Consider the following 26,509-nt stretch of genomic DNA (forward strand, 5'->3'; position numbering starts at 1 on the left):
ATGATTCCTCTCTTTTTAAAAGAGATTTTATTTATTTATTTGTGAGAGAGACAGAGACATAGGCAGAGGGAGAAGCAGGCCCTCTGTGGAGAGCCTGACCTTGGACTCCATCCCAGGACCCCAGGATCACGACCTGAGCCAAAGGCAGGCACTCCAACACTGAGCCACCCGAACGCCCCACATGTGATCTCTTGATTTTTTCAAAATGCCTTTTTTTTTTTTTTTTTTTACTTTAAGCTTCTCCTCAGTACATAACATTTTCCTTTTTCACGACCTGTTTGCCATTTTTAAGTCAGGATGCTTAGCCATGTTTGAGATGCTTCATGAGTATTTTTTTGTAATATTTTTTTGTAATATAAATTCACAACAATAAGAGCCAAATATAACCTTGTAGAGCACACTTGGATAGGAGAAGTAGGATGGGTAGGACAACACAGCGACAAGGTAGGCGCAGTATGTGAAATGTGCATTTGTGCATTTTTTATGAATTCCTACAAGACTTGGCTCAGTGGGTGCAGTTTTCTATGCTAATGTAGTTTTTAAATTTTCAGACAAAATTGCCCATGAGAGAGTTGCATATGCGTAAAGTGTCCTGTCATATATTGATCTAATTAGAATAAATTTGCTTTTTCCAAACAAGTATCATAGCAGACTGTGTATGGTACCTTCTCTGCTCATGTTTTTTCTCAGCCGATCGTTGTATTAATTCTGTGAGCTAGATGGGAAAGTTAATATTCCCACTATGCAGATAAAAAAAATACTGAAGCCAGAAGTCCCAAAGCTTGGACGTGAGCCCAGAACAACCAAAGCAACCATAAGATGAGACTTGACCCTGTCCTACTGGTTCCTTAAGTGAGCTCTACCCCTGCTTCTGGAAGTTTGGTTTTGTGAGCCAGGAAATTTTCTTTTGCTTAAAGTGGTTGGAGGTAGGTTTGTTTGTTTTGGGGGGTTTTTGTTGTTGTTTTGTTTTTTGTTTTTAGCAAGGCATGGTCTTGGTTAATGCAGAGCTGCCTGGATAATGCTCAAATTCTCTCCTAGCTCTGGGAGACTTCCTGCCGTAGTTTACAGGCTGACTTGGAAATTAGCCATCTTCAGGTAGAGGGCACCCCAAACTTCAAGATTTGCCCTTGAAATAAGAGGTTCTTCCTGGCTGTGCTGCAGGCACAGGACACACAGAATTGTCCCTTCATCCCCTGAATGCTGGCCAAGGAAGTTCCCAGGCAGAGCAGGTGTATGTGGGAGGGATCCTTCTTTCGGAGGGGGTCTGCTTCAGTGTGCACCTGTGTAGACATTGTCCTTTCTGGCGACAGGGACCCTTCGCTGTTCCTGTGGTGGCTGTTTCTTGCTCAGCACAAGAGAACATGCTCTGAGCAGTGCTCAACTCCCCTTCCTGTTGGTGCGATGGTGTCCGACTCCAGCTCAGCGACGGGAAAGGGTCCCAGTCATTGGAAAGGGTCCCAGTCATTCCTCATATTGAGCTTGGGAATGGCCACTGCTGCTCAGTGAGCGCCTCTCTGTGCTCCAGGCCTCTGGGAAGCACTTTGCATAGTCGTTCACCCAACCCACCAGGATTTGTGAGGGCCCGTCATACGGCAGGGCCATCCCCCTTGCTCCTTACAGCTCCAACTGCCCAGATCGCTGCCAGCTCATGCACTTAACCGGGTGCTGTCCTGCTCCTCTCTCTCTCTCTCTCTCTCTCTCTCTCTCAAGATTTTATTTATTTCTTCATGAGAGAGACAGAGAGAGAGGCAGAGACAGAGGCAGAGGGAGAAGTAGGCTCCTCGCAGGGATCCCGAGGTGGGACTGGATCCTAGGACCCTGGGACCATGACCCAAGCTAAAGGCAGACACTCAGCCACTGAGCCACCCAGAGGCTCTGTCCTGTTTCTCTTCTTCAGGGCTGCCATGCAGGGTCGTAGGAAAGATTGCTACAAGCTCAGTCGGTTTCAGTCATTTTCCAACTTGCTGGAGACCTGAAAGCGTGTCAATGACCTTCCTGTGACCTGGATAACAATTTCTCAACTTGTCACTGCCTTTCATGTTTGGGTACAGACTTAGTTCCCTTCCATTTGGATAGCATGTGTCTGTGTGTCACCTTTGTGTATGTTTGGTGAGTTTGGATTTCCTTCCTTCCTTCTTGCCTTCTTTCCCTCCTTCCTTCCTTCCTATTTTCATATTCATGCACTGGGACCTATTCTGCAAATTGGAGAGGAAAGAGAAAGAACAAAGAAAGCAGAGCAACCTAAATACTGAAAAATGTGTTTTTTTTTTAACTCTATGAATGAGGCCTTTGAACTCATGGCCATGGCTCCTTGCTAACCTGTACCTTTCACGTCCTGTTTCCAGCTGGAGTGGAAAATCTGAGGTGCCCTGGCCCTGAGCCCATAGTGAAACCTGGCTGTGGGTTACATCTCCCTGTCCTCAATGAGCAGTGGCAGCCAGGCACTTCCTGCCGGGGAGCGTAACTCCATCCCTTTAGCCGTGGAAGTTTGCTGGGAAGGGAGCTGGAGCCTTTGCCCGATGTGGCCAAGGGCAGCAACAGCAAAGAATGTCAAGGAGAAATTCCTGCAGTCAGTGGGCATGGATCTGGGGAAGAAAAGGGGGGGTGTCTCTAGAGGTTGGTTTTGAAAATTTTCTGCCTTGACGAAAACCCAGGTTCTCAGCACAGGGGATGTGACTCATGGCTAAGAAACTCCCCATGGCCTTGGATGACATTTATGTTGATTACCTCTGAGTCACATTTCTGGGAGGAACTTTTTTTCACCAGAGGCAAACCAAAGGGAACATGGCAGGGACGGTGGTTTGGAAACAGCAGAGGAAACGGGGTCACTTGTGTTCTGAGCAGGAGAGGTAAAGATATGCAAAAATAGAAAGAAAAACACGGCAAAAAGGAAGGACATTGTGGAAGAAGGAATACTCTTCCAGTGGAATGGGAGAACTGGGGTCTTTCTCTGGCGATGAAGGGGTGGGGGTGGCCCAGATGGACTCTGGCCTCTTGCTTCTCGTTATGGAAATTTAGAATGTGAGAGATGGAGCCACCCTTCGTTCCTTTATTTCACAAGTATTTGTTGAGAATGTTCCATGTACCGGGCTCTGTTCTAGGTACCAGAGGTATTGATCTCAGCGGAGGAGCAAGACAACAAAGAAATAGTGAATCAAATGGTATCTTTGAATCCACCCCTTTAATTCATTAACAGAAACATGTTCTGAACATCCAGCTCCAAGATGTGCAAATGTGTGTGCTTTGCTGTGCTCAAGGGGCAGAGACCTGAATGGACCTGCCAGGGGTGCTGCGTTTCCAAGGTTCAAAGATTTGTCTTGAGTCCTGGTTCTTGTAGCTGCCTGTCCCCACACCTGGGACTCCCATCTCCTGGAAGAATGGTGAGGTTATAGGAATGATTGCAGAGGGATCCCTGGGTGGCGCAGCGGTTTGGCGCCTGCCTTTGGCCCAGGGCGCAATCCTGGAGACCTGGGATCGAATCCCACATCCCACATCGGGCTCCCGGTGCATGGAGACTGCTTCTCCCTCTGCCTGTGTCTCTGCCTCTCTCTCTCCTCTCTCTCTCTGTGACTATCATAAATAAATAAAAAAATAAAAATTAAAAAAAAATTAAAAAAAAAAAAAGGAATGATTGCAGAAAGGGGGAAACAAAGGGACCTTGATGGCATTGAACCCTCCCCCTCCCTTTATGTGTGTTTGAAGCCTCATCAGAGGTTAGGAGCTCTCTCTCTCTCTTTTTAAGATTTATTTATTTTTTGGGCAGCCCAGGTGGCTCAGCAGTTTAGCGCCGTCTTCAGCCCAGGGCATGATCCTGGAGACCCAGGATCGAGTCCCATGTCCGACTTCCTGCGTGGAGCCTGCTTCTCCCTCTGCCTGTGTCTCTGCCTCTCTCTCAGTCTCTGTGTCTCTCATGAATAAATAAATAAAATTTAAAAAAAGATTTATTTATTTTTCAGAGCATGCATGTGCACATGAGTGTTGGGAGAGGAGAGAGAGGATCTCCAGCAGACTCCCTGCTGAGTGTGGAGCCCAACGGGGGCTGGATCCCCCAACCCTGAGACCATGACCTGAGCCCAAATCATGAGTTGGAGGCCTACCCAACTGAGCCGCCCAGGCGCCCTGGTTAAGAGCTCTCTTAATGTAAATGTTGATCTCAGTTAAATCACGGCCTCTAAAAGTATATTCGGGGACAGGAAAAACAATGTCCTAAGTCCAGTAGGATTCCAAACCACCAACAGAAAAACCCAACCAAAACAAACAGAAAACACTTCTTACCAGATTAGTCTCACTTGTGCTTGACTTAGATTTGTGAGTCTGAGGTTATTTCCTACAAAAGGACCATCAGCAGGGACACCTGGGTGGCTCAGGGGTTGAGTGTCTGCCTTTGGCTCAGTCATGATCCTGGGGTCCTGGGATTAAGTCTTGCATTGGGCTCCCTGCAGAGAGCCTGCTTCTCCCTCTACCTATATCTCTGCCTATCTCTCTGTGTCTCTCATGAATAAATAAACAAATAGGACCATCTGCAGCCAGTAGATAATAATTTGGGAGGTAATAGGTAGTGATATTGAGGAGCAAAAAGAGCTAAGGACTGGAATTCAAAGATCCAGGTTCCAGTCTGGGCTTGCCACTAGCTGGTCCTGGAGAGGCAGGCAGTCCTGTGGACTGTGGCAAGGGTCCCCAGTGGGGACCAGGTAGGAAGGTGGGTACCTAAGAAGACTGGACATAAACTGGACAGGGTTACTGTAAGCAGCCAGGATCCCAGCATCTCCCAGAAACTTAATGAAGCCAGAGAGTGAGGGATGAAGAAACTTGCCACACCTGAGTGACCCTGGCCGAAGGTGTCTGGGCTTGGAGGATCTGGAGGAAGTATTAGGCGGCCGCCCAGCTGTCTTCCTCCTGAGAGCAAGGGCACTTTTGCCTCACTGGTGCTCTGTGTTCTTTAAATCCAGGTCAGAACTCACTGACACCCCCTCCCTGACATCCCCTGGCCATCTGGCTGCTCCCTGACCCTACCTTCTGGCCCACACCTCAGGGCCTCCTCCTCCAAACTGACCTCCAGTGACCACCGCCCATCAATCCATCCAGACAGGCAGCCTTGCAGCCAAGTCTTTATTAGAGACCAGATCAAAACATCACAATAAGGAAAGAGAACGGGGAGAGGCTGGAGGGGTGGGGGAGAAAAGGAGAAACATGGAAGGAGCGAGGCGGCAGCAGAGGCTTTGGCTAATGGCTGACTGAGGCCCAGGCGGGAGGAGACTGTGTGAGGGAGCAATGCTGACGGAGACACCAACCGTCCAGCACTTCCTTTCAATCTCCAGAGGAAACAAGGTGCAGCCCCAGCAACGCCTTTCTTAATTACTGTCCTCCATGCAACTTGGTTCTCAAAATTCTGCCTGTTGCCCACCAGGCCACAGGAGGCTGGGAGGGGCTGGGATGGGGCTCGGCTCGGTTCTCCCTTCTGCTCCTGCAAGCTGCCAAGAGGCTTCACCCTACTGGAGCAGTCTTAGCTCCTCATTCTAAGTCCTCCTCTTGTCCATCAGGCCTGGCCACCCTGCCCTGTCCTCAGGTCACCCACTAAGGTCAATCAACAGAGTGACCCAATCAGAGCTTTCGTGGCTGCAGAGGGTATGGTTTTGACCTAGAGCTCTGCATGTGTGGGTGTGTGCATGCTTGTGCACACATGTATGTCATGGGAGTGGGGGGTGAGGGGGTTACTTTATATAACTGTGACAAAAAGGATGTGGGCTTTGAAGGTCAGAGTCTAGAAGAAGGATCTCATAGCTGGGTGGCAATCCGAAGGTATGAGTTAAGCCACACCCAGCAGAGTCCGTGAATGGTAAATTCCTGTAATTTACCCCTATACTGTTATGTGGCCCACAATTTCCCCTGGGAATAAATTAATTCTTGTTGTTATTACTTTTCCTCGAAACAGGAGATGGAGTGTGTGATGTGCTGACGGGCCAGGTCAGTGAGGATGGTCACAAGAGACATTCGGGATGAGTCTCTGGAGCTCCTCATGTCTCTGGTGAAGGAGGAGAGAACCTCCATCCTAGCTGACAGCCAGGTGTTTGATGAGGAGCAGAGACAGCTGAGGATGGAGATGCCCTGGCTGTTGGGATATGGCCTGACCAGGGTCCAGCCAAAGCCCACCATTCACAAGAATTGTCTTCCTTTGCCATTTTGAAAAGAATTACTTTATTACAGACATGATGTTAAAATAACAGTCAAAGCAAAAACTGCTCATAATTCCATCCTGAAGTCAACTCAATGAAAAAAATACACCTGTTCTCCATCAAAGACAAAATTCTATCCATGGTGTTGCTGAGCACTCCAGCCATGCACATGGACATGGCCGATGACCAGAGGCTCGTCAACGCAGTTTTCTCAGGCTTGACCACTCTACTCTCCACCAAGCTTTCAGTGACTTTTCAACAAGATGATTTAGCCTAGAAACCATGGAGGAAGGGACCCAAAGCTCGGGCAAAAAACCCCACCTGTTCTCATTCCTGGTCTCCCTTGTGCCAGGCTATCCCTCTGAAACATTTTCAGGTTTCAAGGAGAGGCAGATCTTTTGTCGCACTGTGGCATGGCCCCATGATGCGGATCGCAGGGAATGAATGAGTCTGTGTATTTGCCCCCGAACAAATGGTGTTTCATCTGTGGTTGTTTGTCCATGTGTACGCTTCTGCATTTCCATGATTTCTTCCTTCCCGGACCAACCTGCTAAATGCAACATTTACAGCCAGCCTCGCGTGCACTATCGCCAGGCTGGGGCCCGATCATGTCAAAGGAAGGCTGCCAGCTGCCCCTGCCAGAAGCAAGAGGCACTGGGAAAAATGGAAATTGGACAATAGTCTTGTATACTCCCTGCCCTGTCACGGATGGCCTTCAGCAGGAAACCAATCAATGGAATCAAAAGAACACGGTTTCCTGTTAGCGGAGAGCGATGCCAAATCCAGCAGACATTATTGCTTCATGCCCTGTGCCAGTCATCGTCAAACACAGCATAAGTAATAGCACATGACTGAGGTGGTGGTTTTAGTGAAATATTCTTTTGCTTTTGGCACGGCACCACACACCTTCATATGCTTTATTGCCCTTTCCCAAACTTAGGGAGGGTTTTTTTTTTTCTTTTCTTTTTAGATTTCTTTTCCCCCAAAGAACTATATCTGGCTGTTTTGCTGCATACCTGGTCTTAAACCCAAGCCAGCTGACTCCCAATTCTCTCTAGCCTTTTCTTAAGCAACACGTTTTAAAATATATCATTATTATTATTATTATTGCATCGCATAGGGCTAAAATAAACCCACTGTGTCTTGGCCTTCAATAATCTCGCTTTCCCTCTGAAAATGGCTAGTTCCCTAAGACTGGCTTTAAGAGAGAAAAACCTCTCACATAATATTTTTCTTACTTTCCAGGCTGATGTTGAAGGTGATGATAGGTCATAAGCCGCAGCCTCAGCAAGGATGTCCCAGCCCCTGGAGCAGGCGGGAAATACATGTGTGCTTGGAATGCAACAAAAGGGAAAAGTTACTAGTGTGTTTTGGACAGGACCCTGCATTTTTAACCCTTTCTTCAAGCCTAGAGAAAAACCGAACTCTATTAGCTACTCAGACATCCTCTCCTAAAATGACATGGTTAAAGGAGGGATGTGAGTAGTCATCTGGATTGTTGTTGTTTATTTCCTTCTTTTTCAGTTTTGCCTGGTGGTTCAAAACCTAACTCCCCCTCTTATGAAATTTGTAACTCTGGGAAAGTTGATCAACTTTCCAATCCTCATGTTCCTCCTCTGAAAAACAGAGGAAATACTTAACCTTCGGGGGTTGTCATCAAGACTGTGAGTCCAGTGTTGGCACTTTGCTTTCTGCTTGTCACGGAAGTCTTTGGCAGAGAGGGTACCTCCTAAGGACTCAATACATCACATAACTATTATTATTAAAGCACTATGGAAAGCGCTGGGTTCCCACCTCAAATGCTTCTGGGAGTAGCAGTAAGGGAGAGTCATGGAGGGTCATGGAGGGTCATGGAGGATGTAGGGTCACAGGCAGAGTGGCTTCTCAATAATGTTTGCATGCATTATCTTGCTGAATTGTTGTGAGAATGCTGGGAGAGGAATCAGGCAGTCATTATTATTCCCATTTCACAGATAAAGAAACAGAGGCCCTTGCACACTTCTAGAATTGGCAGAGCCATGACTGGACCCCAGGGCTTTGGAATCCTTGCTAATGCTCCATCTGTACATCATATTTCCTCTCAGAGCTGGAATAATTTGTTCTTGGCCTGTCCTCAGTTCCCCGAGGCTCTCTCCCTCCCTGTCCTTTCCAGGAAAGACAGAACCCCTTGCCTTTTTTATACACAAGCGCACACACACACACACACACACACACACACACTTCTGGGCCTGTGCTGCCTCCTGTGGTCTCCTAAGAGCTCTGGTGCTCAGACATGATAGGAGGTGTTTTGGCCAGCTTATATCACATTTTGTTTTTTGCAAGTTCATCCCTGCAAACTTTCTCTTTCTTCAGAAAGCTTTCCTGAAATGCAAATTTATTACCTGCAGGCTCTTTGTAGCCAAAACAATTTATTGCTTGAAGACAGGAGTAGAGAATTATTGATAAAGAGAATGGGGTACTCGGGCTGGGGTGGGTCTTAGTTGGGGTTCCCAGGGAAACCTTCTGTGATAGAAATTGTATGGAGGAAGTTTACTGCAGAGGGCCTTCAGGATCAACATCTCAGGGTTGAACGGGGGTGGGGGGGGGTATGGGATTAGAGGGTGAGGGAGTAGAGGAAGCAGGATGTGGCAGAGGAAGGATGACATAGTAATGAGCAGCGTAGTTGCCACGGAGACTCCATGAATCCCATAGGAAGCTTTGGGGCTAGGATAGCCCTTTGGAGTTGCCCTGCCCGGAGGGAAGGGACTGGGTCTTTATACTGTGTATGGACCTGTCTTTGCGTGTGAGAGGCCCTGTGACTTTAGACCAGGTATAGTCTAAATGTAGTTCCTGAAAAGGGAACTGAGAGACTTCAGGGCTGAGAGACTTCAGGGCTGCCCTCTTGGCTGATGGTGGGATTCAGCCCCGGAGGCCAGTGGGGGGGAGTGCGCTCATAACCACTCTAGGGAGGAGGGCAACGATGAGACCCTGGAGCAGTAGGTTAGCTGGGAGTTAGGTGCCTGGGGCTTTTGGGACTTTGACGAAAAGGCTTTAGGACTAAAGTACTAAGAAAGAGAAGAGGGTCATTCTTTCCCATCTGCAACTGAAATAGCAGAAAAAGCCTCCATAACTGTAAAGGGAAGAGACTTTCTGCTGTGCCCACTCACATTCTCATTAGACTTGGCCACATTGTCAAATAAGATGCTGAGTCAGTATTTCTCCAAGCATGCTCTGTGAACCGATCACCTCCAAATTACCCTAGGGAGGGGGCTTTAAAAATGTAAATTCCTGTGCCCCAAACAGTAAAGCAGAATCTCTGGGGATGGGACCAGGAAGCTGTTTTATCAACATCTTCTTTCTCTACTCTGATTCATTTGCTCCTCTATACTAGAGCCCATCAATATCGGCCACGGCCTCTAGAATCGGCAAAGTCTATGGAACCAAGAACAAGTATTTTTCTTAATAATATTTGTGTAGTTATATTGCAGATATTACTTCTGTAGGAGGCTCCAATTGTAGGGGTTCTGTAACTCAAACCAATTGCCCTAGTAACCATGACTATTCTATTTACTCTTCTTTGGGAAGACCAAACTCTTCTCTCTTCTCCCTCCTCTTGACCCAGCCATGGGGCCCAAATCGCAGCAGCCTTCTGCTTATAGGATTTCACCACTCTGGCCACAATCATGGGCTGAAGGATGGCCAGCCGACCCAACATCATTGTGCCCCACCTCTGCCCCCAGTGATTGATGCAGAGATGTTTCAGTGACTCAAGCTAAACCAACTGCAGTCTTTCCCCCCAGGATTTCCCCCCCTAAACTAAAGCTAATGTAGGGAAAGAGGAAGAGCCCCTCTATGTTCCTTAGGCCATGAGAGTGATTCTAAGGCTTCCAGTAGGCATAGCCAGAGGCATGGAGAAAGTGGATTCAGGAGAGTACAGCAGACCCCAACTAGGAGAAGTAGAGATGAGAGTCAGTGCATCCTGATGGTGTTTAAGACCTCTGTTCGAGTGACCTCTGGTCTTGTATGGTTTGGTAATGTGAACCAATAGCCAACATGTTAGTAATGGGTTTCATGGTTCTCAGAAGATGATATTAAGCCTCAGAGGCTAGTGCATTAGGATGGGATCATACGTAAGTGTGGGATTATCAGACACATGTATCTATCTAGGAGCGAGTGAGGAGAGATGCTGATGGTAAATAATGGTGGAAGGGTTTCCATACCTCCTCCCCCACCATGGGCATGCAGTAACAACAAATCACCACATCTGTGATGCATTTGTATTTCTTTCTCTCATTTAGCTTTAGACCAAACAAAACTAAAACCCTTTCAATACTGTGTCCCTAGAAGCTACCATCAATAGATGAGAATTAGCCTCTAATATAAAATCTCCTTTTCATTGCATCATTGGATCCATTGATTTTGTGTCTCTTTCAAAGGAGATCTTTGCATGTTGGTTTCTATAGGAGGCTGAAAGTTTTAAGTGTGTGTCTCTGTACCCAGATGTATTAGCAGAAAATCTTGTATGACTTCCCCCATCTGAGAGAGAAGGTCCTTGGTTGCCATGTTATTTTGGCTTCTTATAACCACCAACCACCGCATGTGCCAAGACACAGTTTACAGAATAGTTACTCTCTTTGAGGCTCAGTTTTCCTTTGTATGTCTGGGCCTTAGCTAAAGGATAAGAAGGACTTTTGAAAATAGGAAAGTTAAGGTTTATGGCATAATCGGTTTGGATTGAGAGGAATAGAGCAAGTAACTATTTTGGATATGCAAGTTTACCCCAAAGAAATTGCGCTTCTTTATTTGGGGTGATATGGTAGCAGTGATGACGGTGGTGGTGCTGGTGATGATGAGCACACGGAAGAGGGTGGCCTTTTTCACCATTTTCTTCTCCACCCAAGGCATTACCACCATGGTTTCTATTGTTTTTCATTGTAGGTCAGCAAAATAAGCCTTTAAGATAGGGACAGTCAGATAAAAGCCCACGCAGAGATTTGATTTTCACCTGCCCTTGAGCTAATTAAAAAGCATCCATCAGGTTGCCCATCCCTCTTCCTTCTTTTAAGAACATTTAAGAGCTCCTTTCCTCCTCCTCCTCCACCCCCACTTCCTCCTACTCTTTCTTCTTCCGCCTCCAAATTAATCTGAGCAGGGAGTCCTGAAGCAGATGATCATGTTACAAGTCTAAATGTGATAGCCTGTCATCTTTCATTATTTTTGACATAAACAAAGCTGTCAGAATTCTCGGAGACCTAGACCTGCCTTTGGTTTCAGGGTGTTCTCTTTGAGGCCGAGAGAGAGATCTGTAAGGATTAGAAAAAGGAGGCTTGTTCCCAGATAATGGAAAGAATGTAATGGAAGAATGGAAATGATCTCCAGTTCCAAACTTGTATGCAATTTTTAGACTATTGCATTTTGAAGTGTGTGTGTGTGTGGGGGGGTATTGATGAAGGCTGTAAAATGTTTATATAATTGCAACTTATTTTATAAAGTAGAGGTCTGTGGGTACTTCATTAACCCGCTTTATTTCATTCTCTATCCCCCTGCAATTTCCTTGAATATTTAGATTTGATATGCAATTAAAGAATAATTGCCTGGCTTGTTTCCTGGAGATTGGTGTCTTCTGTGGACTGAATCATTGAAGACTGGGAGGGTTATGTCTTAAAATGTAAGAAGAATGCCTGACTATTGGAGTTGCCAATTAGGGACGCTGAGCTAACATGCCATGATACCAGGTGTGCGCGCGCGCGCGCACACACACACACACACACACACACACAATGTTTTGGAAAGCTTTCTTATTCTTCACATACTTTGAAAATGTATTTCCCTGCCACTGATCCTGGGGTAAGCTGGGTATAAATGGATCCAAGTATGTATTCATTAGAGGCTATTTATCTTCTTCTGGCATCACATTGAGAGCAACTACAGTTTTCTGAAGGAGCCACATATACCACACTCCAACAGCAGGGAATTATTTGGTTCAGAGTGGGTAGTGCTGGGGCTGCTGTCTTGGTTTGGGGGCATTTCAGAACTTTAATATTTTGGTAACCCATGCTCTATAAATCATTGAATTACATCAAGTCTATTTAAAACCCCTCTGGGCAGCTGTTTAAAATGCTGTCACTGCAGTAAGCAGTGTCCTCAGAGTCACATGGCAGGTTGGGGCCCAGAGGGGATGTGTTTGTTTGTGTTTCTTTAACTCCAGTGGGGTTTACCCTCTGACTCTACTTCTGTGAAGAGTCCCACCATTTCCAGTTATTTCAAAATCAGGATATGAAAGCCACTTAGTCCATCAGGAGTAAGCCTTCCCATCAGATTGAATTCTTTTTCCTTACATTCCTCTCCTCAAACCGTTTAGTGAAACTACCACAAATTGTTGACTTCAGATTAATATGCTTAATAAGTTAAATCTGGCCTATTTCAAGAAGGCAGCAGGCAGAGGATTGGTTGCAGCTGAGCGGTCCTGTGGCTTTTCCTAGGTCATTGCTGGTGGCCCAGACCACCTGTGTAGCACCTGTGGGCAGCTCTGGCCTAATTACCCCAGGGAGCCCTGCTTTGCCTGTCTTGCTCTCTGGCCTCCAGATTTGCTTTGGGGTTTGCCAGTGCAGGAGGTATCAGGAAGCCAGGCCTGGGGGGAGGGGGACAGGGGGGGAATCTGGAGTGAGGCTTCCCCTTCAGAATACTGCATGCTTACAGGTGTAATGTCTGCCTCTGCTCCTGCTCTGAGCTCCTGGGAGGAGAAGAAGGATGCCAAATCTGCCTTACTCCCCAGTACACCCAAGCCGGGATTACCCAAGCATGTGCTTGCACGCATGCACACACAGGAGAGACAAGTTTAGCTTCAGTGAACTCACTTAGAACTTTTCCATCAGAAAACCAGAACTTGGGGATCCCTGGGTGGCTCAGCGGTTTGGTGCCTGCCTTCGGTTCAGAGCCTGATCCTGGAGTCTCGGGATGGAGTCCCACATCAGGTTCTCTGTATGGAGCCTGCTACTCCCTCTGCCTGTGTCTTGCCTCTCTCTCTGTGTCTCTCTTGAATAAATAAAATAAAATCTTAAAAAAGAAAACCAATAATTAAACATTGAATATGCTACATTAACTTTAGCAGACTTATAAATGTTAAAACCTTGAAAAAAATTTAAATTCAAATGGCAGGGGTGGAGGTCCAGGGGCACAATGATCTTCTCAGAGTCCTGGCTGTCCAATGGTTTTGTCCTTCCGTGGCACATAGTAGGTGCTTAATAAATCTGTTGAGTCAGTTCACGAATCCAAATCCAGAGCAGGGCTTTGGAGTTGAGGTCCAGATTTGAATCTCGGCATCCCACTCATTAGCTGCGAGATCCTGGGTAGGTTACTTGTAACCCTTTTAAACTCTAGGTTAAGTCGCTGGGAAGGTTAAGATAAAGCATACAATAACACTGTATATGCGACTTTTACAAATGAGATAATGGATAGTGTATATCATACTTATTCTCCCCACTGCCTTTGTCCTGAGGGCACCCAGAGGGGACCTGTCAGAGGGATTAGGATCGGGTTCTGCCCTCTGCCCTGGTGCGCTCAGGAGGCAGTGCAGGGCTGCCAGAGGAGAGGAAGGGGGAGGAGGGGGAGGAGGAGAGGGAAGAGGGGGAGGAGGAGAGGGAGGAGGTCGAGGAGGAGAGGGAGAAGGAGGAGGAGAGGGAGGAGGACGAGGAGGAGAGGGAAGAGGAGGACGAGGAGGAGAGGGAAGAGGAGGAGGGGGAGGAGGACGACGACGACGACGAGGAGGGGGAGGATGAGGCAGGGCCGCGGACCTGGGGATCACGGCCCCGGGGAGCAGGCCCAGGGGCAGCCGGCGTCTGGGCGGCTTTGGCCGGGAAGCGGCCTTGGCTCAGCTCCGGGCGCATCAGGTCCCGGTCCCGCTGCGCCTGGGGATCACCGGGGCTGCCGAGGCAACCCCAGCATTTGTGTAATTTGAACAGGAAAAAAGAAAAAAAAGGGAAAAAAAGCCCCAACAGTTCGCAAGGAAAACAAGAGCAACCGAGGGAAAGGCGGTTCAAAAAAGGAGCCGCTTATCGGAGCGAGAGCGAGCGAGCGGCGTGGACGCGGGCCCCGCGGAAGGGGAGGCGGCTGGTGTTTGGGAATCCCGGCGGGTGGCCCCAAGCGGCCTGTCTCCAGGCCCTGCCCTTGCTGAGACTTCTCACTAGGTCACTGTTTCTTTAAAAAACAGAGTATGGGCCAAGCCCTTAATTTGCTTTTTTGCAAGATTCTCGAGTTTATGGAAAACGCAAAGGGGGAATTCGTCCTGGCACTAGGAGATACTCCTGTTCACGCAGTTGTCCCGGGTAGAGGCCTTTCCCCTGTCCGGGTACCCCAGATGCTTCCTTGATAAGGGGACTCTGCGCAGCAATGTTGCCTCTCTGGAGAGGTTTTTATTTCCTAGGGTGAGGGGCCACATCTCCCTCCCTCCCTCTCTCCTCCCTTCCTTCCCTCCTCCTTCCCTTCCTTCTTCCTTCTTGCTTGAGTAATGTTATTTGATTCTTTTTTCTTTCTGATAATGACTATGCTTTTTAAATTTGCTTTTTTTAGATAGCAAAATTTGGCCTGACCTATTTCTTTTTTTTTCCCTCCCTTCAGCTAAAATTTGAAGTGAATGTTTAAAATTAATAATAATAAATAAAAAAAGATTTTATTCAGGGGGATCCCTGGGTGGCTCACGGCTTCAGCGCCTGCCTTCAGCCCAGGGCCTGATCCTGGAGACGCGGGATCAAGTCTCACATCCAGCTCCCTGCATGGAGCCTGCTTCTCCCTCTGCCTGTGTCTCAGACACAGAAAGAGAGGCAGAGACACAGGCAGAGGGAGAAGCGGGGGAGCTTCACATGGGACTCAATTCTGGGACCCCGGGATCACACCCTGAAGGAAAGGCGTGATCCCCGGATCAACCATTGAGCCACTCACTCAGGTGCCCTAAAATTAACTTCAAATATATGTTTAGAGCTCCCTCATTTCTCCCCCCAAAGTCAGTGAAATAATTTTTATATGGTCGTGCATGTCTGTTACTTCTCTAACTCATAGCTCCTGTTTCTCTTTTTCTCTCTCTTCCCTTTTCAAGGACTAGTTCAAAACTCATCCTGGTCAATTACTGGCTTGGACCTTGGACAATCACTTAGCCTAAGATTCCATTTCTTTATTTGAAAAATAATTGGTCTAGTAATGCCCAATTTATAAGATTGTGGGATTGATAAAGTATATTAAATATAGTAACATACTCACATAAAATACACTCAATAGGAATGGCTATAAAAATAGGTGCTTCTTAAAAAAAAAAAATAGGTGCTTCTTGGGACACCTGGTTGCTCAGTGGTTGAGCCTCTGCCTTTGGCTCAGGTCATAATCCCAGGATCCTGGCATGGAGTCCTGCATCCAGCTTCCCTCGGGAGCCTGCTTCTTCCTCTGCCTATGTCTCTACCTCTTTCTGTGTGTGTCTCTCATGACTAAATAAATAAATAAATAAAATCTTAAAAAAAAAAAGTGCTTCTCTTCTGAATAAAACTAGTTTTCTAAATCCCCTTCTCCCCTTTAAGAAAAATTTAGTGGACAGTTTCCGGGTTCTGGGATCTTAGGTCAGTCAGATTTTCAAAGTCCTTCAACTTAAATATTCGTATCATTCCCCAAGAAGGGAGGCCAGAGGTTATTCTCCTACCTGAACATCTGCTTCAGCCTCTTAATCTGTCTGCCTTCCCTCTTGTCCCACTTCAGTCCATTCTCCGAACAGCAGCCAAAGTGGCTTTTTAAAAGCTGAAATTCAAGGGACATCTGGTGGCTCAGTGGTTGAGCCTCTGCCTGCATCTCAGGTCATGATTCTGGGGTCCTGGGATTGAGTCCTGCATCAGGCTCCCTAGAGGGAGCCTGCTTCTCCCTCTGCCTATGTCTCTGCCTCTCTCTGTGTGTCTCTCATGAATAAGTAAATTTTAAAATATCTTAAAAAACAAACAAACCCTGAAATTCAAAACAAAACAAAAAAAACAAAAAACTCTGGAAATCCAAGATCATGTCACTCCCTTTCTGGAACCCCTTCAATGGTTTCCCCTTAGTACTGTGAATGAGATCTAATCTGGGGGCACCTGGGTGGCTCAGGGGTTGAGCATCTGCCTTCTGCTCAGGTCATGATCCCAGGATCCTGGGATCGAGTCCCACATCAGGCTCCCCACAAGAGCCTGCTATTCCCTCTGCCTATGTCTCTGCCTCTCTTTCTGTGTCTCCCATGAATAAATAAATAAAATATTAAAAGAAAAATCTAATCTGCATTCTCAGGAACAAGGATCCCCTGTGCTGGTCCTCCCCATCTGGTCTTTCCCATCTCTGAATCTCTTTCTCTGTGCTTCCACTACACAGCCACCTTTCTGACCTGTCTACTCTCTGGTGGCACTCAGCTCTCTACTGCCTGAAGGCTCTACTCTTATTGAACCCTGGGCCTGAAACTCTCTTCCCCTGAACTCTTGACTCTTTCAGCACAAACATCACCTCTTCAGAGATGCCATCTCACCACTTGATCCCCATCCAAGTCACCTTCTGCTTATATCACATTATTTCCACAGCACTGAAATTATTTATTTGGCCATTGATTGAATGAGTAAACCTACGATTTGCTGAGGGGAAACAACATATAAACAATCAGCTCAAACCAAAAGACCACAGAAACAGATGCAACAGCTTTCAAAGCAAGGAATGATAGTCACAAAATTAACCAATTTCTAAAATCAAAACAACAAAAAATTGTTGTTAATAAGAAGCCTAGTTCTCTGGCCTGTGGTCAGAGCTTGGGTGGCTATAATTCTTTCCCAGGGAAATTACTAAAGGGCTCACGGAAGAATGAAAAAATTTGACTTTCCCTCATCCTGAAGAAAGTAAAAAAATTTTCCCCAAGCAGCTTCAATGAAAGTAAGTGGAAAGAATGGGTTTATTATTGTAATTTTGATAATTGTAATATTGATAATTCAACACTTATACTCCCTAGGCCTGCTAAGAGAAACAGTTTTTGCCTACTTACTCGTCTTTTTTTCTTAGGCCCCACCAATGGGCTTTGGTCGTCCTAACATAAAATAATTTTTTTTTGTTTCTGTAGAGAAAATTATGGAAGCAATATATACTTAGTAATTGGGTCTGAATTTTTTCAAGCCTTAACTCACTCTTTCTGATGTGCCTGGCCTGGGTTGTTTAGAGGCCATTGGTTTTGATGGCTTTGGGAGTTTGTTGAAAACTGCTGCAGATTATATACATGATATTTTTTTCCTAAGTAATTTGGTTTTCATCAAACCCCCAAATAAACTTTTTTCCAAGTTCTTTCCCCTTTAGTTTACAAGCCCATATGTATTTCGAAAAAAATGTAATCCACATGGTTATAGTCATTTATGCTCAACTCATCCCAGGATCACTGGCAGAGAGATACATATTTAAAGTATGTGAAGAATAGAGTTTTCCTAAATCATTTTGTGTATGTGTGTGTGTGTGTGTGTGTGTGTGTGTAATGATGGCACGTTAGCTCAGAATCCTAAATAGGCAGCTCTAATAGTTAGCTTTGTTCTGATGTGTAAAATAGGAAGATTTTAAGCACTAGACAATAGAGTTACATATCATTTGAATTTCATTTTTAAAATAAGAAGTGATTTTTGTTTACGTGTTGGCATTTCAGGATTTCCCCTTCTCTATTTAAATCCTGAGCAAATACTTCCATACTGATTAATTTTCCTATGGGAAGAGTCGTGTCAGTAAGAGAACATTACTAGCATGTGATTTGAGATAAGTTAACCACTCTGAGTATGTTTCCGCTACTGCTAATTAGGAATGCAGATATCCAATCTGCAGAGATAATGTAGGTAAATCTCCTAGAATAATGTATGGCTTATAGTAGAGTTTTAACAAATGGCAAATGGTTCCATGTATATAGTTTTTAGCAATATTTTCAATGAAGCTGTGTATGACTCTATCATCACCAATTGGTTATGGTGTGTGTGCGGAGAGAAGCGTGCAGAAGGAATGTCTAAGAGTGGCCAGGTGGCCAAGGCGGGCTGCTTTCAGAAGGGCTTCTCTAAGAAAAGCAGTCGGTTAAGCATCCAACTCTTGGTTTTGGCTCCGGTCGTGATCTCAGGGTTGTGATTTCAGGGTTATGAGATTGAGCCCCATGTTGGACTCTGTGCTCAGCACAGAATCTGCTTGGGATTCCTCCTTCCCCTGCCCCCTTTGCTGGCGTGCTCTCTCTCTCAAAAATGAGTAGATCAATCTTAGAAACAAAACAAAACCATACACAACAAAACAAAACAAAACAAAACAAAAAACTTCTTTAAAAAAAGAAAAGCAGAAAAACAAACAAACAAAGAAAAAAAGCAGGACTTGCTGCCCTGGGTATTTAGGCAACAGGACACTACCAAGCTCAGTATCTTTACAGACCCATATCTATAGCAAATGGTCAGTTGGCCATTTGTCCAAGGCCAACCAAATGTTGTTGGGGGTCATGAAGACTTTGGAGGGCATTATCATAAATAATGCCTGTGAGGATCTCATGACTTTTGTGTATGTGATCTTCCCTACTTCTTAGAACATCAGCTTTCTGCAATATAGCTCAGAGAACAGGACAATGGCTTCTAAAATAGGATATAAAGAGAGTCTCTTTGCCCCAGCACAAATCTGAAATGGCAGACCCTGCACAAAGCCACCCATGAACATGAGGTGTCCCCAGGTCTTACGATGCATAGACCACAGGTATGTTGTAGACAGTGAATGGGAGTATTTATAGGGAACAGTGAAAAAAGTAAGGGAAGCCATAATAGGCAATCATGGGAAAGATGGTGTCAAATGGCAGGGCAGACCACTATGGCAACCTCCAGAAGTAATTATGGACATCTGGATTGATGAAAAGAGCTATAGGATGGCAGGCATTCTGCATTTGGGACTGGGTTTTCCCAAAGGAAGATAAATGGAAAAAACATGTTTGCTTTAACTGCTGACTCATGGTACAAAGTTTTAATTCAGAGACTTTAATTGAAAATGCAGCAAGAATGTAAAAGATTTACATAGAAAATATTTTAGCATATTGGCAAGACATTAATTATAAAACCAGATGGTCATGGTAGAAAAATCAACCAAGAGGCCTTTGTTTTTCTTTTGTTTTCTTAGCATGAAACATTTTTGCTTTAAAAATTTCAGTATTCTGTTATACAAAAGCAACGCTACACTTCCATGAAGATTGATATAAAGAGTTATTGCCTGATGTTCTGGAATATAAAGAAAAAAAATCAGAAATCATCATTATAGAATCCTGGAATATGAAAGCATTCTTGTGATAGAAGCTTCATGACCAAGACACTAGTTCTCTCTCCCCAGAGGCCAGTCTAATGGGACCATATTTCTCAGCTCCTATTAACCGTGACCGCTGTCTCAGTCAGGGGTCATTTGTTTGCAACAGAAGGTTGGGCCAGAACTGCCTGAAATTAGCTCAGAAAGGAGAGTTTATTGTAAGGATCTTGGAGGCTTTCTCTCTCAGAAAATTCATGTTCAGGGGCTATGATCAGTTGAGAAAGTTCATCTGACAATACATGCCTCTGTCTTTGTCTTAAGGTGTAAGGCATCTTCTGTCTCCTTCTGTATGCCTTCTCCACGATAACCACGTTTCCTCCCCAGGCTGGCTTCTTCTGCCTGGTGGACAATAGGCCCACCATGCCTGCCTGTGTGAGTTTAAAGCTACCATCATCATCTTTGTTTACTGTTTGTCCTGTCTGGGTTTTTCTAATTCTTTTTTTCCTACATTCTTGTCTTATTTCTTACATTAACTTAGTATTTTAAAAAGTATTCCATTTTCTGGGTTAGCTTCTTGATTATACTCTCTTTAATTATTCTTTTTTTTTGTGGTTATCACAGAGGTTACTATCATGTGTCCCCGATTTATTAGAGTCTACTATAAATTGATATTGTTGATACTTCTTGGACAATAAAAGAACCTTACAACGTTTAAGCTGATTTCCCTGTTTGGGCATTTTTACTGTTATTATGTGTTTTATTTCTGCATACTTTTAATCCCACAAAACATTATTTTTATTGTTCTAAACAGTCAATATTCATTATGTTTTACCCACATGTTTACCTTTTCCATTTCTCTACATTCTTTCCTGTATTACCCTGTTTCCATCTGGGATTATACGCCTTCTGCCTAAATCACTTCTTTTAGTATTTATTTTAAGTAAATATCCACTGCCAGCACATTCTCTCAGTTTTTCTCAGTTTGAGAGCCTTTGTTTTGAAACTTACTCTTCAATAAATGAATTTTTCTTCTATTTGTGGCACTTTCTCTGCCCAAATTTACAAAAATAAGTTTTCCCACCTTTGAGGAGAGACTACAATAATTATGAGAAATGTTTACAGTTTATTATCTAAAGGTGTATCTTTTGCCTAAAAGGGAGGACTCAAAGTCATTTTATGACTCAAAATCGATAATATATCAGGTCTTGAAGGCCCACCATGTGTCAGGCAATGTGCTAGTCACTGGGAATATAAAATCAAATAAGTGTGATGTTGTCTTCTAACAACTCATAGTCTTCTAGGAAGGACAGGTAAATACATGATTACATCAAGTGTAATAAGCTGTTTGATAGAATCACATATCGGTTATTTTAGGAGCCAAAGGAAAACCCTCTGAGTTGGAATTAAGAGTCAGGAACTATTTTCCAGGAGAGACACCTTGGATTAAATTTTAAAAGAGTTAAGTTGTTAGACCTATGCATTCATTAAGAGTCACTGGGGAAAAAAAAAAAAAAAAAAAAAAGAGTCACTGGGCTGCAAGTAACAGAATATCTGAGTAACAGTGACTTAGATGAAAGTCCAGAGGCATTTGACATTGATTTTAGCCGTGCATTCATTTTCTTTCTTTTTCTGTTCTGCCTTTCTTCCAGCGATGGCTTTTTACCCTTGTGCTTTATGGTCTCATGATTTCAACAGGACATCCACAGCTCCAAAAAGAACATCTCTGTCGAAGATGAATAAAAGTGGGGGAAGCACAGCACCAGACATGTCTGTTTCTTAGAAGTCCCACAGCAGACTTCCTTTTGCATCTCATTGGCCATGGAAGTGGGTCATGTGGCCACTTCAAGTTGCTAAGGAAGCTGGCAAAGGAGGATTTGGCTAGCAGTCCTCTGGAGAGGGAGGTAACAGGGTGCTGGAAACGGCTGTTGGGTTAATCAACCACAGTGTCTGCGTGAATCTAAATGGGGAAAACCTTTCAGGGACAGGGAGCAAATGTGTAAAAGTTTAGAGTTATAAAATTTTATGCACATTTGGGAAACTGTAAGTAGCTAGGAACAAATGGGGCATGTCCAGGCAGCTAGAAAGGTAGACAGGGGCCAGAACCCAAGGTACCTTGTGGGCTAAAGAGTCAGGCCATGAAGAGCAAAAGAGGGTTTCATGTAGAAGAGGGAAATGATCAGACTTGTGTTTGTTTTGTTTCATTTTCTTATTATACTTAGTTTTTATTTTCTTTTTATTGACGCATTATTGAGATACAACATTATATTAGTTTGAGAGCTACAACATAATGATTTGACATTCATATACATTATGAAATGGTCACCACTTGGCATCTATTTACCATCCACAACCATACAAAGTTACAATTTTTTCTTGTGATGAGAACTTTTAAGATTTACTTTCTTAGCAACTTTCAAATTTGCAATACAATATTATTGACTATGGTCCCCATGCTGGAAGTTACATCCCCATGACTTATTTATTTTATAACTGGAAATTTTTGCCTCTTGATCTCCTTTACCCATTTCACTCACCCCCTCCCACCCCGCCTCTGGCAACCACCAATCTGTTCTTTGTATCTATGAGTTTTGTTTTGTTTGTTCATTTGTTTTATTTTTCAGATCCCAGATATAAGTGAAATCATATGATATTTGTCTTTCTTTGTCTGATGTATTTAACTTAGCACAATACTCAGAGTTGTGTTTTCAAAAGATTGCTCTGGTGGCAATGTTGAAGTTGTCTTGGAAGCAATCCAGATTGGAGCCAAGGAGAATAATCAGGAAGCTACTGCAACAATGTAAACATGAAGGGTTAGGGAGTAACTGTGGAGATAAAGATGTAGCAATGAACATGAGCATATTTAAAACAATAGCTATTACAAGGTAGTGTAGTTTAGTTGTTAAGATTTTGGGTTTTTGAAGGGCGCCTGGGTAGTTTAGTTGGTTAAACATCCCACTCTTGATTTCGGCTCAGGTCACGATCTCAGGGTTGTGATCAAGCCCTGCCTCAGGTTCCACTCTTAGCAGGGAGTCTGCTTGACATTCTCTCTCTCCCTCTTCATCTGACCCTCCATCCCTCAAATAAGTAAATAAATCTTTTAAAAAAAGAGTTTAGGTTTTGAGGAAAGATATAACTGGGTTTAAATTTGCTCTGCCATTCCTGGCTGTACTCTGGATATATTACTCAATCTCTAGGAATCTCTCCTCATTTACAAAGAAGGAGGACAGTATCCTCTTTATGGGGATTAAATGATATAATACAATAGATTGTTAATGTAGACTAACATTCAGTTCTTTATATTTTTATATGAATATACTCACATATTCACTTAGATGTTAACACTGAATGAAAAGAATAGATCTAGGAGGACCCCAGGTTTCAGGATAAGGTGATTAGGTGGATGGTGGATGGGCAATAATAGAGGAGGAACAGGTTTGCAGGAGAGAAATGTAAGTTCAGTATCAGAAACATCTAACTTTAAGGTAATTTAGGAACATTCAAATAGCCTATGCCATTGGGCATGTCCAACTTTAGCAGAGAGAGTTTGACCAAAAATAGATATTTGAGTGTCATCACAGTATAAGTTATACTGGAAATTTGATTGAGATCATTCAGTTATCAAAGATCATCTTTGGAGGATTTGGAGGACAGAAAGATTAGCTGGGAAGAAGACTAAAGGAATCACTGCAAAGGTCGAAGACAAACCAGGAGAGTTACATGAGACAAGGGAAGGGGTGCTCAAATGCACTGAATGTTGCAGAAAGTTCCAATCCTGGCTTTTATGATTGCAGGTTGTAGGAAGACTTGGTGAGAGGGTATTTCACAGAGTAGTCAAGTCTGAAGTTGCATGAATATGGGTTGAGGAGCAAATGGGAGGAGAGATAGTAGAGATAGTGAACTTAAAGTGCTATTTCTAGGAACTTGGCCATGACCAAAATGGAACAATTGGATGATAACTGGAATGAGAGAAGGTCAATAGATGGCATCTTAGTCTGCTCAGGCTGCCATAGCAGAATACCACAGACTGGGTGGCCAAAACAACAGAATTTATTTTCTCATAGTTCTAGAGGCTGAAAGTCTGTGGCACAAGTTGCCAGCAAATTCCATTTCTGGTGAGAGCTCTTTTCCTGGCTTGTAGATGGCTGCCTTCTCGGCCTTTCTTCAGTGAGTGTTAGTGGAGAGAGAAATTAGGATCAGGACCCCACTCTTTTGACTTCATTTAACCTTAATTACTTCCTTATAGGTACCCCATCTCCAAATACAGTCCAACTGGGGGTTCAACATATGAATTTTAAGGTGGCACACACATTGAGTCCATTATAGATGGATTTTATGAAAAAGACAAAGGTATTTGTGTGTGTGTGTGTGTGTGTGTGTGTCTATGAATGTGTTGAGGTAGAAGAGCCAGTAAGGAGGGTAATATTTAAAATGCAGGAGAGAGAACATGGGCTATTGGAATGATGAACATAAGAAGCCAAAGCACAGCCTTGGATCACAGACCTAAGAGGGAAAGGATTGGTGCCAGTGGATATGGATGCATCAGTAGGTGTTCTGGTAGAAAATTCCAGGCTTGTGAGGCAGGCAAAGTCATTTGGGAATGAGGTAATTGTCAGGAGGAAGGAGTTTGAAGACAAAGATGGAGGTGTGGTTGCTTAAGGCCCAGCTGCACCAGGAAACTGGGATTTGATAATGGTCAAGTCTTCCCAGTTGGGTGATGATGCCTAATTTAGGTAAGCATTTTGTGCATCCTTGAGGTTGCTAATCTGTTCAACCATTACTACTATTTTGCATCAGCTGTCATCTAGAGAGAGAAAATTGAAACATGAGTTGAAAATTCCTGCCTTTGAGTGCAGAAGTACAGGATGGAGAAGATACAGGAGCAGATCTCATTAAAATAAAAGGGAACTTTTGGGAGTTAATGGTCCTCATTATATTTTTAGCCTGTGTCTGGACAGATACAGTATATACACCAAAGAAGGCACAAATCCCTCTCCAATCTGTACCTGTGAAGCTATAACTGGAGAATTCTGAGCACCACACTTGAGATACCTAAGCTATGTTGTGTCACACAGAACAATAGACTAGGCTCCCGCCTTGCCATGTGACACATGGGTATAGCCACTGAGGGACATCTAGCCTGGAGAAGATTCAGCAGTAATAAGATAATTGTTGGTTTAATCAGTCTATCTATCTTATCTTTTATGTGCTCTCACTTCAAGAGAGGTTTCACACCTGCTGGTTCATTGCTTCCCTGTAACTTCTCTGGGGAATAGGGCCATTATGTTTCAGACTTCACAGATGGGGAAATTGAGACACCTAGAGGATAAATACAGGAGACAGCCTAGGCAACCAACATCCAACGACTTGCTCCTTTAACCATCTTATTCTCAGAGCACCTGGGAGGCTCAGTTGGTTAAGCATCTGACTCTTGATTTCAGCTCAGGTCATGACCTCAGGATGGTGAGATTGAGCCCTGGGTCGGGCTCTGCTCTGGGTATGTAGCCTGCTTAAGATTCTCTCTCCCTCTGCCCCTGCCTGTTCTCTACCTCTCTTAAAAAAATTCTCATTCTCAACTTTCATAATAACTGTTACCCCCCATCTCTTCCCATAAAAATCCTTCCATTCTTCAGAGGCCAGCGGAAGGTCTCCTCCAAAGAAGTTTCCTCTGCATAATTTTGAGCCTTTACTAATTTTTGTCTCCTTTGAAATTTGACAGTGTTCAAAACATTTTACTTAGCATTTAAACAATATAAGTAAAGTGACAGATGTTGCTACGGACTATAGTACTGTATTATGTCTTATTTTTTGTTGTTCCCTCTAGTTTGACATGTGTTGGTCACCTCTCCCTATGCACTGTGATAGTAGGGGTTCTTATCTCTCATAAGGCCTAGTCCAGTGCTGAACACTGAAGAGGTGTTCAATATTATGCCCTTTGCTCTGTAGGGGAGATTATTGACATTTTACAAGGCTGTCCATTATATGCCACATACTTGAAAATGTAGTCTGAAACAAAGGTCAGTCAGTGTGTTTGCTTGTGAGGTGTGCAGAAATGCTAGACACCCGTGGAGAATTGCCTCCCAATGGTAGGTAATTCTCAAATATTCCCAGATCTTAATGTTTTAGCAGCTAATAAGAGCTGCCTATTGTCTCCTTGACATTCTTCTGATCAACCAAGTAGATCATCAAATCTGGAATACCATGAGATTTAACATGACTGTTTTGTTTTTTAAATACAGCCTGCTAACACTTCTACCTAACCTAAATTAGTCCTTGAAAAAAAAAAGTTATACATGATTGATGTAAAGCATCTATTTTTCCATTTTAAGTTTACTTCTGCCCACCTACTGCTTCTGAGACCTCCTGTATTTGAGGGCAATGCTTTTGAGTTTCTTTAGGTTAGCCATTCCACCGGCTATTTATTCAACACCAATCCCTTGCACTGAGTGCAGGATCCTTCATGATGTAGCCTCAGCCTCATCCAAACATTCATTCACTCATGCAGGCTCTGTCCCAGCCTAATTCTGGAAGCATCTCAAACATGTCCTGTTCTCTTCCAGGCCTGTATGTTTTGTGTGTGCTTTGTTTTTGCTGCTGGAAAACTTGCCTCATCTTTTTTGCAAAGATAAACTACTTGTCTTTCAAAAACCAGGCTGTGCTTGCCTCCTTGGTGGAATATTCTCTATGGCCCCCTTGCAGAATTACTGACTTCTGCCTCTTTGATCTTTATAACAGTGCCTCCTAGATTACACTGTAATTATCTTTTTTTATGTAGCAATCTCAATCGATCTATAAGGAAAAATCGGGTCTCTATATTTGTGTGCCAAACAGAGTAGGTGTTCAAGAAATTTTTTCTTTGCACGAATGAATACATTAGACCTCTTGATTACCGGCATCTGAAACAGACTCTTACGATCTCAAGAAAAAAAAAAAATAGTTTTTTTGGATGACTACTGGGGACAAGTCACTGAGGGACTAGAAAATCAGGTTTGGAGAATGGGCTGGAGACAAGGGAATCCAAGAGAGCAAATCAGCTGGGACAAATAACTTCTCATTACCAATTCATAGCCTTGTATCCCTCCCCTGGG

The 26,509-nt window shown here is 44.0% G+C and overlaps 1 long non-coding RNA gene across 1 annotated transcript; it reads right to left on the bottom strand.

Moving 5' to 3' along the window:
- Window positions 1-5,529: 5,529 nt before the first annotated feature.
- Window positions 5,530-13,158, bottom strand: LOC111097065. Its single transcript, XR_005363363.1, has 3 exons — window positions 13,010-13,158; window positions 7,412-7,505; window positions 5,530-6,723 (listed from the first exon to the last, which is right to left on the bottom strand). It is a non-coding gene; the product is annotated as an uncharacterized LOC111097065 (long non-coding RNA).
- Window positions 13,159-26,509: the final 13,351 nt, after the last annotated feature.

This window comes from Canis lupus, chromosome 8 (assembly GCF_011100685.1).
Source record: "Canis lupus familiaris isolate Mischka breed German Shepherd chromosome 8, alternate assembly UU_Cfam_GSD_1.0, whole genome shotgun sequence".
NCBI lineage: Eukaryota > Metazoa > Chordata > Mammalia > Carnivora > Canidae > Canis > Canis lupus.